The sequence below is a fragment of the Anabrus simplex genome, chromosome 1, assembly GCF_040414725.1.
Source record: "Anabrus simplex isolate iqAnaSimp1 chromosome 1, ASM4041472v1, whole genome shotgun sequence".
Classification (NCBI taxonomy): Eukaryota; Metazoa; Arthropoda; class Insecta; order Orthoptera; family Tettigoniidae; genus Anabrus; species Anabrus simplex.
In genome coordinates this window covers 1,552,074,859-1,552,094,165 of record NC_090265.1, presented here as the reverse complement: position 1 = coordinate 1,552,094,165, position 19,307 = coordinate 1,552,074,859, and the positions used below count along the sequence as shown (strand labels likewise).

General features: G+C 40.0%; 1 protein-coding gene across 1 annotated transcript in view; it reads left to right on the top strand.

Moving 5' to 3' along the window:
- LOC136880312 (uncharacterized) overlaps positions 1-19,307 on the top strand; it is a 1,092,102-nt gene that overhangs the window by 160,587 nt on the left and 912,208 nt on the right. The window contains exon 2 of the mRNA XM_068229157.1: positions 18,768-18,817. The gene's annotated coding sequence lies outside the window, so the exon portion shown is untranslated. The remainder of the gene's footprint in view (positions 1-18,767; positions 18,818-19,307) is intronic.

The following is a 19,307-nucleotide window of genomic DNA, read 5'->3' as shown; positions in this document are numbered from 1 at the left end:
GGTGGTGGATTCTATGCAGGTTGCTTCTCTCTTTTGAATTGCTTGCTATAATTGACCTTATACATTATTATTGAGGAAAAACCAAACGTGGTCAGAGTCTATGAAGTAAAGTGCCTTTACTCGATTATTTTATGTTAGATCAGTAAAATGTAATGCACTTCCATATTACTGAGCGACTGACTGGCCGAGGCGGAAAAAGACATGTTTGGTTCACTCGCAAGGACGTTGAAAATTTAAGAAATGAGATTTCTACTTCCGGAGGTGCACATGGCCCATAGGTTCAATCAGCCTACACCAAAATGAGTGCTGGGTTAATTCCTGGGGGCAAAGGCGCTAGAGCAGGGTCAGCCAACTGGCTGGTGTGTGGTGTAAGAAGGCCCGTGTGACGTCGGAGAGCCCATGTAACGTATGAACACAGAAGGTGGAGAGCCGCTGTCGTAGAGTGAGACGAAGAGACAGCCTCACTTTGTTGTAAACACGTGCAGTGCCATACGTGGTGCTGGTGGTAGTGGTAGAGTACGTATGGATGAACCGGGCACTTCACGGTGCGACAAGCTACCTACCCCTCCGATCTTTTTATCTTCATGGGAAGATCTACATTTATTTCTTGAAAATTATAGGAATGCTACAGCTAAATGTTTAGTTTGTATACGCAGAAATAAAGTTGCTTTATAACTCTTATGCTACTTCATACCAAATTTACGTTACAATAAAATATATATAGAGAAATATGTACTACACATACCGCATTGTACTTGCAGCCCAATCCCCCTACGAATGACGTTGTGTTTTCCCTCGCCCCTCTAGCCATCACTTCTCAGTTACAGTACTATGTACTTCGTTTCGCTGCCCGAGCAGAGCGTGTGACCTATTACCTGACATCAGACGTACACGCAGTTGGCTGACCCTGCGCTAGAGCTTATCACTGTATCGCACCAAGTTCCAAGTTAACGGTTAGCGGAAGCCTCTACCTTCCACCCCTCCAAGGGCCTTCATGATCTGTACGCAAATGACTTTGCTTTTACTTATTATTACCATCAACATTTCAAGAATAATTTCTGTCCTCCATCTCTGTAAAACAGTATTATTGACGAAGTTCGTTTATGAATATATAAAGTCATCATGAGGAACATTTTGTACACTATACTTCACAGTAAAATTATTTACTTTGTCTCTTAGCATTCGACGTATTCTTCATCAGCTTTAGTAGACTTTTTTCTAACGTTCTATTTAACCTTTTCCTACCTTTTCGTTGCGTATTCAGGGGTGGATCTAAGTTGTCGCGCAAATCGCAACCGCGAGGTTCCTCGAGTTCCGGGGGGCCGTGATATTGATGTCAGTAGTGAATCAAGAAAAGGAAAAAGAGTTTGCAAGAAACCCATACTGGTTCATACATACTATATGATACATACTGTATTATGTCTTTGCACTCTGACTTTTTCAATATTTCTAATATTTTTCCACTCTAATTTATTTCAGTCCTTGTTTCAGAAAATTAGTTCATTTATAACATAATGGATTTGTCACACGCAATTAGCATATAATTATTCACTAAAACTCTGCCCACGGTACGTTTATAGGAGGCAGTTCATAAAAGTGAGTACGTTTATTAGGACGCACAGCGTTACTGTCAATGTCAGATTATCGTGTAATGTCGGTGATCTTGGTATGCATGATCTTTTCCTGTGTTCGGGCTCATGCGGAAATTGCAGCTCCTTCTCGAAAATTTAATCTTCACTGTTGCTACTTAAACCGCGGAATTCATCATCGAGATGAATAGACAAATTATCAACTGATGAATGCCAATCTGTTATTTACGCTGTAAGGTGTTAACACCTGGCTATCCTCTTCAAAATACCATTTTAATATGTGCTTTATTAATGGATCGCGTAGCAACAATTATTACCGTTTCTTTTTCCTTTACAGCGTCACTGTTTCTTCTGAAGTTGAAGCCTGTGTAAAGAAGTTATCAATCAGGTTATGAGAAGCGGAAGGAAAGAAGAGCGGGAGAAAGACGATTTCTTAAAAAGCAGAAGGATAGTGTATTGATTATTCTGCCGAAACCTGTGCAGAGTCACACCTTTGATGAGCAAATTATAAGACAGGTCCAGGATTCGTGTGTTACAAATTAAAATGTGAAACTAGAGCCATCTCATGTCCAGCAACATTCCAATCATACTCCATTTAAGTAAAGGAAACATCCTATTTGGTTCTGAACGATAATCGCCAGCCCTCGGAGCCAGAAAAATATATCACCCAAGACAATGAACCAATAAATCAAGAGTCTAAGCCTACCTCTTCAATTAATATAGACTATCCTAGTGATACAGATTTATGGCCTAGTTACCCCACCTCCAATATGATAGATTATTTCATTATATACAACTCAGAAAATAAAGGAAAATTTAAAAAATCTTTGAAAAGTGTTTATCAACCTGGGAAAACTTATTTTAGAAACTTAAATGAAAATCACTTTTATGGACTAAAAATAAATGGAATAAAAGAAAATAGTATTTTTTTATGAATCTTCTAAGTCTGTTTATTGCTATGTGTGTGAAACTTTTTTTGACCATAGACAATCACTTACGGTTTTTGTTGATGGATTTTCTGCTTGTTCCCGTACAGAAAATGTTGAAGGACTGACGAAATCTCCACGTCTCATTTTACTGCCATGGTCAATATGCATGCAAGGAGAAAATTTTCCAGGAAAGTTGATTCTCATCTAATGAGAAACTGGAAAAGGAAAAGGCTATTGGAGGCAAATAGAATATCGAGTACTTGTAAAACTTCGACTACCACTCAGAGGTCACAGAGAAAATCATTGCTCTGAAGTATTAAAAAAATGGTTAATTATTTGGCTTTTATTGAGTACCTTGCAGAGTTTGATGACTTTCTGAAAGATCACTTCCAGAAGTATAAGTATTGTGTTTCGGGCAGGACAAAATATTTGCCTAACCAAAGGTATGAAATAATAATAATAATAATAATAATAATAATAATAATAATAATAATAATAATAATAGTAATAATAATAATAATATTGATTTTGCGTTCCACCTAACTACTTTTATGGTTTACGGAGGCGCCCAGGTGCCGGAATTTTGTCCAACAGGATTTCATTAACGTTCCAGTAAATCTACCAACATAAGGTTGACGTATAAGAACACCACCGGACTGAGCCAGGATCAAACCTGCCAATTTGGGCTCAGAAGGCCAGCGCCCTACCACCTGAACTACTTAGCCTGACAATTGTTCCTTATTTTCGATGGAAATTATAAATATTGCTTTTTGCCAAAAAGTAATTTCATAACATTGTGTTATTCCGAATTCCGCGGAAAATAAGGTAGAGGTTGTGTCCCTAGTGTCCCGAGGAAGTAAACTTGGTGCGCCTGGTTGATTTTGGAACCAAACATCTATGTCAGTCACATTTGACTCGCATTGTTACTCCAATACATACTTTCTCCAGCTGCCTGTGGTTGAAGGCTGCAATTTCCTGCCACTGTTTTGTTGCAAATCTCGTACCTAATTACAAAATACCAGTGGAAACAGACAGGATCTCATTGCAAGCAGATTAAAAGTTTGTTGTCTAATCCTTTGTAACAAGCCAGCTTCTCGCACTCCCCAGTCCATGTAGTAATAGCTACCCGCGTAGCTTAGCTCAGAAAGCGACTTTTCTTGCTGGAATAAAGTGCTACTCTTGAGTCAGAAACTCCATCACAACTTCTACAAGTTTTACCACAACAGTTTATATAAATGACCCTCCTAATTACATAATAGGAATTCGCTTTAACGACTAACACAAAACTTCCGAGAGATCAATGAACATTAGATATGATTGTGGTTCGTAATATACAGTCCCTCATAGTCATCATCATTTAAAGGCTAACCGATGATGATGATGATGATGCTTGTTGTTTTAAGGGGCCTAACATCGAAGGTCATCGGCCCTAAAGGCTAACCATTTTTATTTAACCGTCTCTTCTTTTCTGTGTAAGTGAATTGCATTTTGCAATTTATTCATTTCTTTATTGCATATAAATTTCTTTCTAATGAGTTGAAAATAATTTTAAATACCTTTAATATTTCAAATTTCATAATTTGTAAATGTTCATAAATGTTTCTTTAAACGTTCCACTCTGTTATGTTTGTTTCTCATTTTCTTTAACTTCGATTTTTACAAAGGGTTTTCATTATAATTTAAAAAAAATAAGGAAGATTTTTCAGGATAGTGCATTGTACTGATATGAACAACGCGCTGTACGTTCTTCTCTTTTAAACGAGTAATATGACTTACAAAAGGTACTATTAATAGTGAAAGTATTAGATAAACTGATCTGGGAGGTAACGATTAAAAAATTAAGCAGCATATTTCCTCACGTAATATCTTGAAAATTATTATAAAGTATGTTACTGATACTGTATTTTATTTCAGAAAATAATCTCGTAAATATTCAATGAATACAATATTTATAGTACAAATTCCCTTAAGCTGCAAACCGATTGAGGTGGCTGCGCAATTTGGGTCAGGAAGCTTTGAGCTTACATTCGGGAGATGGTGGGTTTGATCCGCACTGTCAGCAGCCCTGAGATGGTTTTCCCTTGTTTCCCGTGATTTCCCGTAGTTTCCTATTTTAACACCTGCATTAAAGCCAGGGTTGCTTCCTTCCCAATCCAACCCTGTCCTATCCCCATCGTCGCCGGAAGGCCTGCCCGTGTCGGTGCAACGTACAGTAGAACAAATAACAAAAGAAAAGTGACTGCAAATTAATAATGTGATCATTTGATAATCTCTTTACTCCTAACTGCAAGGTTTACTGACATTTTAGAGATTATTTCATAAATGTTTGTTAAGCAACCAAAATGTAGGTTATTTATCGTCTGAAGGTGCTCGGAGGAGATGCACCTATCGCTAGCTAAATTTTAGTGAAAACCCCTTTGGACGGTATTCCCCATTGCTGAGCTGTATTCCATGCTGCAGGTGGACTCCTGTGAGTACTCCGCTACTCGATCGAACAGCCTGCTCTAGAATATAACATCTACCGAGTATGCAAAATTTTGATTGTACACTTGCCGTCTCTGCAGGTACAAAAATATGATTAGTGGATATGTGGCATATTTGCTTCCTATCTCACTGTCCTTGGTTCGATTGCCTCCCGGAGCATGGAGGGCTTAAATCTTGGTATCAAAATTTAAATAGAGTGTACGCATCTGCGTGAGAACAACTGAAATGTGTTTTAATTTAGCTCCGGGATACCTAGACGTGGTTTAGTAGTCTTTCTCTTCAGTTTCAAGTGATTGTAGGAAGATATCGGACGTTAATTTGCCGTCCTTCTCTCTCTCTCGATTGTATCTCCAGTAAAATGACGTATCCCAGAGTAGGAACCACTGTCACACAGGAGCATGTACGAAGTACGAAATGCACAGAGATTTTAACCGCAATGTCTTAAATCTATCATGTGAAGCAGTAACGCTAACTCTACTTCTTCTTCCTACAGTGACTATATTGGTACAATGTGACCAAGTCTGTTCGATTTCTGATTGGACACGCCTTGAGTTGCGCTCGATCCTTCATTTTCCTCTCTAGTACTGTATTGTAAACACGTTGTTCTAACAGAAGGAATTTCTCAGTGACTCAATTCGAAGAAAGCAATGGGATGACATGGTTAAAAGAGAAGGGTGGCTTTCAACTGACTCAGTTTATGTGAAATTAGTCCATGATACATACAATTTTAAAGGTAATCTACTGTAGTACAGTTTGTATTATTTACAATACTACTGTAGATGACAATGCTGAAAATGGTTTTCCGTGGTTTTCCATTTTCACACCAGGCAAATGCTGGGGCTGTACCTTAATTAAGGCCACGGCCGCTTCCTTCCCACTCCTAGCCCTTTTCTGTCCCATCGTCACCATAAGACCTACCTGTGTCAGTGCGACGTAAAGCAATTAGCCAAAAAAAATGATAATGCTGGTTCACAAGTAATTCGATGTATAGTAATATATTATGATGCCTGTTGTTCAAAAGGGCCTAAGATCTAGGTCATCGGCCCCTATAGTAATATAGTTTGTTGGAATGATGGGCATATTATTTTATTTCGTTAGGTGTCTAGACTTTAAACTGCATATGTGAGGAAAAAGTACGGGAGGATGGAACAATAAAATAAAATGAAATGAAATAAAATATAATGCCGTTCCCACAGTTTTCTCTCACAGAGAGCTTTCGAAAAGAAGGAAGCCTCCCATCGTTCAGAAACCATGCAATCCAAAAAGAAAATAGGAATGTGCATAAAAAGAGGAAAAATACACCATGTTCTAATCTACCATACATCGCACTAGCAGGTACGGAAGAGAAATTTCTGAGTTTTTACTCAACAATTGCTTCGCCGAACGAGCCTGCAATAGCAAGCTGCAACCTGCCTGATTCAAATATGGGCAAGTTTCCGTTTCTATTAGAATCGAAGAATTGTTTACTAACAGTCACACGGTGGGTAAAAAAGCCTTCAACGCGGGACGCCAAAATGTGGCAGACATTCGTCAGCTAGGTCGTCCTAGTGTCAGTGAAGAAGAAGTGCATGCTCTCGCCGCATTACTGGACACTGATTGACGCCATCCAATTCGTGAGCTGGCCCGAGTCACCGGATTAGCATATAAAACTACGCTTCACATTCTCATGAACGCCTCGGCATGCTAAAAATCGTTGAAGGTTTTTCCCCACCGTACCACTGTTCCGTAAGATTTCCCGCTAAACTCTTGAAGACCGTGATGGCGCTGTCGTTCTGCACGACCTCTGGCGTATTCAATTGCATTCGCTTCAGAACTGTTCCAGAGTTCATCAGACAGCAGACCGCTCCACTCGAACTATCAACACAACTGGAGCAAAGCTAATAATGAAAAAGTTTGCGATTTTGGGACGTCTAAAAACTGCTTCAAAAAATTAAAACCAATTTAGAAATATTTCCTCGAGTTCCTACCATTAATCCCATCACTTTAATGTCCTTCAATTCAAAATTATCTTTGTAATAAGGTATTGTCTATTAATTGATTAGCTGATTATCCCTATCAACGTCTTCTGTCACCGTTAGTTATTCCAGTGTCCAAGTAACAATACTTCCTTTAAGATTTCTTGTCCTAATCTAATATTTCCTGCATCACCTGACTTTGATCGAATGCACTCCATTAATTTTGTTTTAAATAATAAATTATCCTCCAAGATTGTGTCCATACGATTCAGAAATTTCTCCAGATATGCTGCAGACTCACATACCTATAAGCTATCCCTTTGGAAGAAAGTATACCACTGGATTTAAAAATGCTTATGTTTCGTAGTTGCGCTGTTTTGCTTTTGAACATCACTTTCGAACTCAAACCCTAGCTCAGCCGCCTCGGGAATTTTGGAAATTTTTGACTTTGCAGGTTGCATTCGGGAGATGATGGGTTCGAATGTCACCATCAGCAGCCCTGAAGATGTTTTTTTCAGAAATATGCTGGGGCTCTTCCTTAATTAAGTCCACGCTCGCTACCTTCCCAATACTAACACTTTCCCATTTTTGCATCGCAGAAAACACCCTGGATATGTTATTACGATGTTCAACCACTAGTAAAAAGGAGTGTCGCAGGGATCCTGGTAGTATTATGTTTCTGGAACCTAGTTCTAACTGATCTCTATTCCCAATTCTATACTTAAACTTTATCTGCTCCTATGTATGTATGTTCAGTCTTGAGCCCTGAGGCTGGTTGGTTCCACAACAGCTTCGCCATCAGTTGCCATACATGGCCTAGGCATCACTGAAGAGGCGTCCAACTCGTTGGCTGAACGGTCAGCGTACTGCCCTTCGTTTCAGAGGGTCCCGGGTTCGATTCCCGGCCGGGTCGGGGATTTTAACCTTAATTGGTTAATTCCAATGGCACGGGGGCTGGCTGTATGTGTTGTCTTCATCATCATTTCATCCTCATCACGACGCGCTGGTCACCTACGGGTGTCAAATAGAAAGATCTGCACCTGGCGAGCCGAACCCCTCCTGGGATATCCCGGCACTAAAAGCCATACGACATTTCATTTCACTGAAGAGGCGTACTAGGGAAATGGGAGTGAGGCAGTTTTCCGTGGCTTTCCTCACCGAGCCAGAAGTTGTTATTATACATCAGTCTGCCCAGCCCACTGAAATGCGTGCACCAACAGACCCTAAGAGCACCATTTTCACACCATTCACTGCAGGGACTGGCTGCAGAGCGAATGACATTACTAGCATCGCTCATGCCTCAGGCACTTTCATATGGTCAAAGCCAAGGAGAAGACAGAGACAGATCAACGAAAGTAACACAAATGCTCTAGCTCATACCAGGAAACACTAGGTCCCGTCAGCAAAATCATATCTGTCCCTATAATTCCGTTTATTATCACAGTTTACTTAAATTGCTTTGTTTCCAAGAAATTATCTTCTATTTTGTCTTTGCACGAAATATGTATATTTTGAATATTTTTAAAAGCACTTCAGCAATATTTCAATTTAGATGTAATATGTAACTAGTTATTATCTACAGAAATAGGTGCGAATACATCTCAATCAATTCCTGGCAAAATTTAATGTTCTCAATGCACTTTAAACTTCTGGTATGAGCAAGAAAAATACTTTCGTTGACCTACCTCGTCTCATACTTCAGTTTGACAATATGAAAGTGGCTGAGGTATGAGAATGCTTGTAACGCCATCCCTTATGCTGCCAATCTGTCTTATGAATGGTGATAATGTGTCACTCGAACGATCGATTGGACTGGAGAGTGCATTTCAGTTGGCTTGTCAGGCTCCTCCTGGCTTTATGCGGAAGCAATGGGAATACGTCACTCCTCATTTTCTAGTACCCTGCTTCGGTGACGCCTGGATTGTGTTATCTGATGGTGGAGGAGTTGAGGATTCGCCCAGGCTTTGGGCTGAGGACTAAATGTGCATAAGTATGTAGTCTGACAGGCCGTGATTACCACAGTGGCTGAGCATCAGCATAATCTGATGACTACAGGGTGGTATTTTCACTTGAAATGTTATCCATCATTCGATAAAGCACATAAAGAAAGCACGGAAAGAATAAGTTAGCTCCAGCAAATCGGAAATAACTGGGAGATGTAGGGTAAGCTTAAGAGATTTTCATTTTTATTGCATTGTCCGTTTTATACGTGTGTTATCATTCAGAAAATACTGTAAATTATGAAACAACTGACTCTTCAGATTTACACAGCGATTTTCAAAGAATGTTCTTCCCTACAAGTGTTAACATATGGATTGACCGAAACTAGCTTTGTTACTGTTTGCTGCAGGTCACTGGAATAGAATTTCAGCCATTGGAGAGCCTTACTGTAGGCTTGTAACAGAGTCACAGAGTTCCCACGTGTACTTTAAAAGTTTATTAAATGAATTAAGCCGATTAGTACATATTTTGTCCTAGAATATTGAAAATCTTCAGATATATCTTCAATAAGACTTAGAACTAAAAACAAAGTATCATAGAACAAAACTTGAAGCTAAAACTGTGTTGAGACTAAAATGACAAGTTCATATCAGTTGAAATCTTTGAAGGTCGTATGATGCGGCGTTGGCGTAAGTTCTTCTTGAAGAGAACCATATTCTCTGTTGACATTAAAAAATGCAGCCTTTGGTATTTGAAGATGCAAATATTAAGTCTTGGCTTATATAATGTAGGACGCATTTGTAAACTCGTAATAATAACTCGTATTGTGTTAATAATCGTACGACCGGGCGAGTTGGCCGTGCGCGTAGAGGGGCGCGGCTGTGAGCTTGCATCCGGGAGATTGTAGGTTCGAATCCCACTATCGGCAGCCCTGAAGATGGTTTTCCGTGGTTTCCCATTTTCATACCAGGCAAATGCTGGGGCTGTACCTTAATTAAGACCACGGGCGCTTCCTTCCAACTCCTAGGCCTTTCCCATCCCATCGTCGCCATAAGACCTATCTGTGTTGGTGCGACGTAAAGCCCCTAGCAAAAACAAATCGTACGGACCGCTCAATTTTATTATAGTTTACTGTGCCCACCTGTAGGAGTAATACTTTGTATTATGTACCTCCAGAAGATATTTGGACATTTGATTACTCGAGCTTTTTCCAGTGTGCTCTAGAGCGTGCGAATTCGGTGGTCCTCTTGTTTTGACAGATGTTCCGTCATAGAGTTCTCTCGTCAGCCTCCTGTTACCTCGCCTTCAAACTTACTCCTCGAAACTGGAGGAAAACTTCAGGCATAGTTTTATTGTTATTCCAAACTTCCACTGAACTTTATTGCAGATAGGGGCAGAGAATAATCTTACAACTAATTAAAATACAGAACAGTATGCCATTAATTAAACAAACTCGTAAAGTTTGTGGAGGATGGTTTGGGAAATTAAATTCTGTTTAGTAACACGTATGTTACCTTAGGTCAGTTACGGCAAGATCGAATTCCACAAGAACGCAGAGTTTAAGCGCGAAAGTTCAGGACAGAAAACGCAGCAACAATAGGCTCAGTGAGTAGAGACGTAGCCTAGCAGTCCCGTGACCACAGGGATAGTGTAAAACATTACTTACAACCAAAAGATTTTATTCAATAAAAATTATTAAAACTCAGCCATAAACATGCAAGGGAAAGTCGGTTTACTGTACCGTCCAGCAGGCCTAGAGCAAAACGGAACGCCGAAATTAATGAGCAGGCAGCCAGATGGAGTCAAATTAAAATGCCTGAACACAGTAACTGTGGCCATACGGTTATTCTTATCATTATACGTGTTTAATAAATGTAATCACAGGATAGATCTAGTATGTGCTGTATAATAATAATAATAATAATAATAATAATAATAATAATAATAATAATAATAATAATAATAATAATAATAATTTCATTTATTTCCTGTGATTTCCTGTACGTCCCACTAACTATATTTTTACGGTTTCGAGAGAAGCCGAGGTGCCGGAATTTAGTCCTGAAGTAGTTCTCTTCCTTGACATTAAATCTACCGAGACGAGGCTGACGTATTTGAAGCCCTTCAAATACCACCGGACTGAGCCAGAATCGAACCAGCCAAGTTGGGATCAGAAGGCCAGCGCGTCAACCATCTGAGTCACTCAGTCGGGTTATAATAATAATAATAATAATAATAATAATAATAATAATAATAATAATAATAATAATAATAATAATAATAATAATCATAAATCTGCTTCATAACTTGTTTCTTGTTACGTTGTACTTCTTCTTCCTGTAGTAATAAATGATCCTACTGGAGTTAATTCATTTATAAATATTAGTAGGTACCATTTGACTCATATCCACATATTGAGGCTCAGCCATTATTCACACAACGTCGATCCCTTTCAACTGGGCACGCTAGGCGCAAGCTTGTCGTAAAACCAGAGTGAGAGCCATCCAGTGACCACTTTTGATAACGCTGCCTTACTTGATAATAACATTTCACACTGGTCAACTCCAAGAGTCCATTGCATGTAAAATATAAAATCATAGTGTCTTTTGTCTATGCATCAGACGGAAACGCTCCTTGGCTGAGTGGTTAGCGTAGTGCCTTTCGGTTCTGGTGATCCCGGGTTCGATTTCCGGATGGACAAGGAATTTTAACTACGTCTGATTAAATCCTCCACGGAGCAAGTGGCTGTGTAGTTTGGGTTACGTGGCTATCGGCTTGCATTCGAAAGATAGTGGATTCGAATCTCACTAATAATAATGGCATGTGGCCTCCGGAGAGGCCTGGTGGAGATATTTTGATTTGACTCCCGTAGGCGACCTGCGCGTCGTGATAAGGATGAAATGATGATGTAGATGGCACGTACACCCAATCCCCATGAGAGGGGAATTAAACAATTATGGTTAAAATTCTCGTCCCTGCCGGGAATCGAACGGCTGTGACCAAGGGCCAGTACGCTACCCATATAGCCATGGAGTCAGACCGAACCTCACTGTCGGCTGCCCTGAAGATCGTTCTCCGTGGTTTCCTATTTTCACACCAGGCAAATGTCCGGCTCGGTTGGCCTGTTAGAGTGCAGAGCTGTTGGACCACCGACTAGTCGTGGCCACTTGGGCCGAGACCCACTCTGCTTCCACCGATCATACACCCCGCGACGCTGCTAACGTCGCGAGCAGAACGAACGTAGCGTACGGAACTCTGTAGCTATTTTTCTGTTCGCATAGCGACCGTCGCGTACATAACACTCTGTGTAGCCGCACCTTAAGGAGATCATCCGGACGTAAAACTTGCTGAATGCATACACATTTGCGATCCAGGGTAACTGTGAAAATGCCAGGAAGGAGAAGAAGAAGCGCAAGTAGAATACGTAAATTCCTTTAATTCGCAGATCTGAAAATTCTTTTCCGTGTTAGTTAAAGGGTTGCTCCAATTGCCTTAATCCTCATTACTACGCTTTGTCAAAATCACGGGATTAGCAGTACATATTACCATTTGTATTGAGAAAAGTGTAAAACGGTAATTGTATGGGTTGTATTTTTTAAGTGCGTTATATGTTTTACGTTGTTAAAGAAAGATTTGGTCAAGAGTTTAAACATTTTGGGATTTTGTATGTACTGTATGTATAGCTAAGATATTATGTCATAGTCCACTGTTGAAAGTGTGTTGTCTTGAGAGACAGCAGGCCAGTATTATGAAAATATTAAGAAAGGGAGAAGTTTAAACGTTTAGTTATTTGGTTCTAAAATAATTTATGGTGGAAAAGGTCTAATTACTGTTTAAGATTGGGGACTAGTCACCACCCGCCACTGTTGACGGTCATTAACCAACAAAATGTTCAGCTTTATATCGAAGTCGAGCAATGAGAAGACCGAAACTACGTTAGAGGTTTCTAGGCCTGTCATTAACAAGGATTATCTACGCTTAATACTGCGGTAATAATAATAATTTCGTGTGGCTATTTCTAGCCGAGTGCAGCCCTTGTAAGGCAGACCCTCCCATGAGGGTGGGCGGCATCTGCCATGTGTAGGTAACTGCGTGTTATTGTAATGGAGGATAGTGTTATGTGTGGTGTGTGAGTGCAGGGATGTTGGGGACAGCACAAACACCCAGCCCCCGGGCCATTGGAATTAACCAATGAAGGTTAAAATCCCCGACCCGGCCGGGAATCGAAGCTTTAACATTATCGAAGTCGAGTAATGAGAAGACCAAAACTACGTTACAGGTTTCTAGGCCTGTCATTAACAAGGATTATCTACGCTTAATACTGAACCGATGGCCAGTACGCGGACCATTCATCCAACGAGTCGGACAAATACTGCGGTGATAGGGGCTGAGTGAACTCCTTGCTGGATTCTCACGAAGGCGGTCACACTGCGAATCGCAGTCAATGCATATGGGGTATCTGAAATGATCAATCACGTCCTTGCGTTTCGGATTCCAAGTAAAACTGGAGGTGCCTTGGCTATTATCACAATATAAACAGTCGCGTGTAACTACAACTCTGCTAGCCTTACTTCCTCCAACAGTGATATGTGGCGTTCAAAGATCTTTGTTTATGAGGATAAAAATTGCTAAGGTGATAATGTTGATGACGATGATGATATAGGTGATGATAAACTCTCTATACTTATACCGATTTATTCTTTACCATTTTCTGAAAGGAAAGTGCATTCCTCTCTCATTCTAAATATACTAAAATCTCTAGATTATTTCTGCCTCCTGAGTTAGGACCAATCACTAACATGCGATCAAGTTCTTCCCTATATAGCTTTTATTTTTGCCAATATTGTGTTAACAACGCCAGTCTTGAGTTCATACTGCACCTGTCTGTGCTCTTCAGGGCAACATTAAGCAACTTAGTTTCACAAATAAATCTTGAATGGCAATATGTTAGATGAAGGCTTCGGAAGTCAATCCCAGGCATCGAAGTCCCATCCCCCCTACTTTCACTGTCCTAACAGCTAAGCTCAAGAGCATACGGATACGGGCAATGGACAGTTCTATAAAAGAAATTGGCACTGAATTTTAATATATTTAAAGTAGGGTGTTATATAACATGAGAGGAATACACTATACTACTGAAATGAGAAGAATGTTTGTTCCCAATTTAAAAACATAGAAGTTAATTAACTGGTAGAGTCACAGGAATCAAATTATACGAGACAATGCCATATTATTACACACATAAAAATGAACTATGTGCAGAATGCCTCATTGTCTACATCGGTTCATATTACCTCTGACTATCATTTGGCAAACACCAAATCATCTTATTAGTACGCATTTTATGACTTTACACTTCACACAAATCACAGGATTACCCCTTTTCTTAGGATCGATACCCGCTAGTATATGTTATTTGACTGCATTAACAAATCACCACTCTACACACACACTGATGACATTTCTCTTGAAGCAACACTATTATTTCTAGCCATCATGGTTCTGAGGTATTGTATGAACAGATTTGCGCACACTTCCTTACCCATGAAAATCACATCGCTACATATAGATATAAGGTTTATTTGATCACATTAATCACATATTATATTAATCGCATATACGTGTTTTTCCGGGGGTTACCTTATCATACTCTATACAAAGCGGACCAATGCAAGTCACCATAAAACATCATAGATTAACACAAATACATGGATATATGACACGAAGGAATGCGTAATCACCTGTAAAGACATTAACAAATAACACGCTTCACACACTACAATGCACTTTGAAACTGTGGCCCTATCAGGCCTCGTGGCGTCGACCCAAGGTCGTCAGCGTGACATGCGGTCGAACCCGTGTTCGTTGAGCTTCGAGGTGCGAATCTGAAACTCCTGTTTTGATCTAATTGAAATATAAAAAAGGGGAGGATCACTTCCTCTAATGAATCAAAGAATCTACGACGCTGGTAGTAATATCTAATCGGCATATGAATATTCAATACAGTGTCAAGGAGAGGAATAGTTCTTGTGTAAACGTCTGAGCGTTTGACAGACAAACAGGCCCACTGCCGGGCTGGACATTCTTTTCCGTCATGAGGGTCATAAATCTCCTAAACGATAGCCAGTTCCGTTCAGCTGGGCGACCTACATTCACTTGTTCCCCCAAATATACGTACGGAACATTTGTCACAAATACTCTCGTCCATTTCTAGACGTATAATTATTGATGGCTACAAATTATTAATTTCTCACTGTTCACATACCTTTAACCCTCTTTATCACCAAATTATGGCCGTGAATATTCTTATTCTCATTTTTTCAATCTGTCATTTTACATATTGCCACACATACCATCCCGTCTCCCCTCTATACACCGGTATCTCACATTCACATTATTTGTGTATTGAGAAGATTATATTCAACAGGGAAGTTAAGTAATACCATTTCACTCGCGTAATATCTAAATCATGGGTTTGCACCTCGAGCCAATATATTCTTCAATGGTCAGCATCCTTAAATTAAGGGAGGTATATTGAACGCATGCATTAACTTGTGAAGCAATAAAATAAGATATGCTTGAAATGTTGTGAAGATCCATACCAACTAATGAAGCTAGGAATGAATTATAACATCTATTGAAGTACCAACTCCACACTTAAAGTACATTTCACACACAAATGAACACAATGGAGTCTTACGTACTAATTCATGAAATAATGTCCGCGGGAGAAATTAGTGATTATCCTTAAATAACAGAAGAAAACCCAGATAAAATCAAATTAATAAACAGCTTTTCCCCTTTGAAACACGCATGTGGCGTTCACCTACACTTTATAAGATATATTCCAAGAAAGTGATATGTACGAATTTTACATTTTATGCGGTAACTCGGATTTTCATGCTTAGTAAATGAAAGTGTACTGAACGTTACTGCGTGTAGTCTGCTGTCATCTGATTTTTTTTTTTTTCGGGTGGGCCCCCGAAGCCCGCTCCCCCCGCGTGACCATCGACTCAATCTACATGGCCTCCGACATGCTATTATTTCTAAGAAGAAGAAAGAGATAGCAGGGAGGAGTGGGAGGTGATACAAGGAGTATCTGCCGGTTTCCAAGTCAGACTCGCTACCACGGCAAGAGTTGTGTTAGGTATATGGTGTTGAAGTATGGTATTGAAGGGTCAGGGAAAAACCACATAGGCAGAAAGAAGAAAGAGCCTACATGTAAAACCTGACAGAAAGAGCCTACATGTAAAACCTGACCTGTCATCTGAGGTTACGCCTGGGGTTTTAAGCCTCGATCACTGCGGCCTCGTTAGTTGAGAGTCCTTGGTTCATAATCTTCTGGGCCCCGTGCATGATGATTCGAACTGTGGTCTCCTGCAGTTGGAAGTTCTGGACGTTTCTTGAAGAGATGAATGCAGGCACTACGGCGCGACCCTGGTCGATTCCACTCCTGGGTTCGATGACCACTCACAAAAATGTAGGCAAATGGGAAGTAGTTAAGGAAATACTGTATATGCGTATTCAAATAGCCTACTGTGGCTAGTCCCACTCATTAACTCAAGTGAACTTCCCGAGTAGCGGTGAAGTTCCTGTAAATTGTTACTCATTCCCGTTTTTGTTACACGACCTGATTAATGATTACCGTTACTTTATCTGAGCGTCACTGGATCAAGCCGACGACCTTCCTTGGCTAACACCTTTCTATTAGCTCAATAAGCGTCTCTCATTATTGCATCTATCTTAAATTCGGCCACTAATTATTTTTTTAATGTAGTCGGCATATCACTGCATCTGAGCGATCTCAAGCGTTACCCGTTCTTCAAATATTACTTCTATTAGCCGTCACTAAATTCACAAATATGCATTCCCTTAAAAATATCTAGGGGAATGGAAAGCACCTATATTCGAACACCCTGAAAAATATATCACACCATGTGACCTGATTTCGCTGTACGAGTAGCGATCTGATACATTTTATTCACCTACAGAATGTCACACACTATTCTTCAATAGCACTAAATCACAGTAACTAAACACACAGGTTCACAATGACCGATGAAATTTCACAACCACACGTAAATACTACGGTAGCACATATCATAATGGATACTCGAGTTGATTCTGTATTTCTTTTATAGAGATTCGGCGTACTGGCTGGAGGGGCGAAAATTCGCTCCGCTATTAATGATGACTCAAGTTCGTGTGCGCAGTCAATTTGGAGCTCTTGAATCTTACTTTACATTGATCTAATTTCTTATAGATCCGATCGCTGGATGTCTAGTAATCTCGTAAGCTTGTTTTCATAAATTTGCGCGCTAAAGGTAATTCAACGGGGACTCCGTCGCATCCGCCAAGCAGCACGCCCCTAACATCTTTGTCGTATTAAACACATCTGTTTAAGGTGCGTCATTACCGGTTACTTCATGAAGTAAGACATCTTCTGACATCGTTGAATAGCAGAAATTACGCAGATTCTAACGAGTCTTTACTCGTAAATTTCACAAGCTTGATTCAAATTTTTATTATTATTATTATTATTATTATTATTATTATTATTATTATTATTATTATTAACAATTGAACACTACGGGTTGGCACCAATGAATATACAGGGAAATCGCCGTGAATTTCCAACGCTTGTGTTAAAACACCGTACATAAACTCCGGCTTCTGACCTAAATGTTCCCCGCGCATGGCTGTTCTCACTCTGCGAAAAGAGAGCTCGATTTCAAGGTCTCGCTGTAAATAGCTCTCTTACTCTCTGTGCGCGTAACTAGACCCTCGCCCTTCGAGCTGGCGCAGCGCCATTCGTATCCCGGTCTTGGTGAAAAATGCTCTTTATGATCAAATATGTCGTAGAATGAAGCGGAAAACGGCATATATTATTTGCTGGGCCTCATGACATGGTAGTGAACGGTTATAATACCAAGTATTTCATTGAATGTCTTATCTGTGCATTCATGAGATATATTTATCCCACAGCTGACAAATCCTCCGTTTGTATTCTACTCTAACCTACAAACCAGCACCACCTTCTTCCAGATGAACTGATACAAGTTTTGCATCCTATCCTTATTGATGTCGGAGAGAGAGATTCTTAGACCAAACGACGATGTCATACATGCTCTCAAAGTTTGTTGCACAAAAGAATTGTATCTACATTCGGTAGAAGTTTCCTATGTCTCCCAGTCCCTTTCCCGGTCTCGAGCCCTGAACTAACTGAGGGAAAACTGATCATGTGCAGTTCTACTTTAGAGGAGATAGCCTATAATTTATCTCTAACATGTGTGCATGGAGAGACACAAGTGAAGCGTGGATTAACCACCCTCAGCGTGCATAAACTCTACGCACATTAATTATGTAACATCCTAAGTTGACCGGAGGACAGTTAGCACTTTTAATGGAAATCAGGAACTTCTAAATGACGTAAATGATAAAGTATGCAATCTAACGATCTAGGTATAATGTTGCCTAAAGCTATTCAGGCGGAGCGATCATAACGATAAGTATACCACTTAAAGTGGATGTTCCAACGCAGACTATTGTCGTGGAGTTCCTCAATTAACACAGGAACGTGAACACGGTAACTGGCCCCAAATGGCACAGTATGTTGTTACTAAAGGGTCTTCTGTTCCCGAAACAGTGGGCTCTATCCCAGATGACGTGGGATACAACAACTTCGTATCGTTAGCTTCTGGCTTGTTGAAATACTCTAGAGGATAAATTCTCGACAGCCTCTGCATTTGTTAGAGCAGTTATGAGTGAAATAGTTCGTCAAGCGTTATTGTTGTTATTATTTAATCATGGATCCGTTGACTTGCTGAAGTGTTTTAAATACCAACATAACACCATGTTTCTTGTTCCAGATGCCTGTATATTGATGTGGTTCTTTACTAATGTTACTGATACGTGGGTGGTGAGTACACATTTGTCATCTTAATCTGTACTTCAGTACGATAGTATAAATACGTACGTTACTTGTCATAATTCTTGCCAGTAATGATACACTATAGTGTTGTTTTCACAAATGGACATGACAGACGTTTTGATCAAAACTAGAATTATACTGAATTGATTACACACTAAGCAGATTCCTTTCCTTCAGTTATGTACAACTGTTCGAACCCCGGGTAAGTAAGGGTGGTATAATGCATCTATGGTATCTCCTATCTGCCGTAAGCGGTGATTGAAAGAGTAACCCTCAGAAAGGTTCTCATTTACAGAGCATGGGTTGGATACTTGGGGCCCCTTGTGAGTACTTGGTTATTTTCATCATTCCTATGTGACCTCCCTTGCTCCGATGGCATTGAACTTGCAAGACCTAGGAAGAGTTTCATATTCGTGCCCTTTCTCTTCTTTTGCCAATAAATTTTTTCGAAGTATGGGACCTCTTCCATTTTAACTTT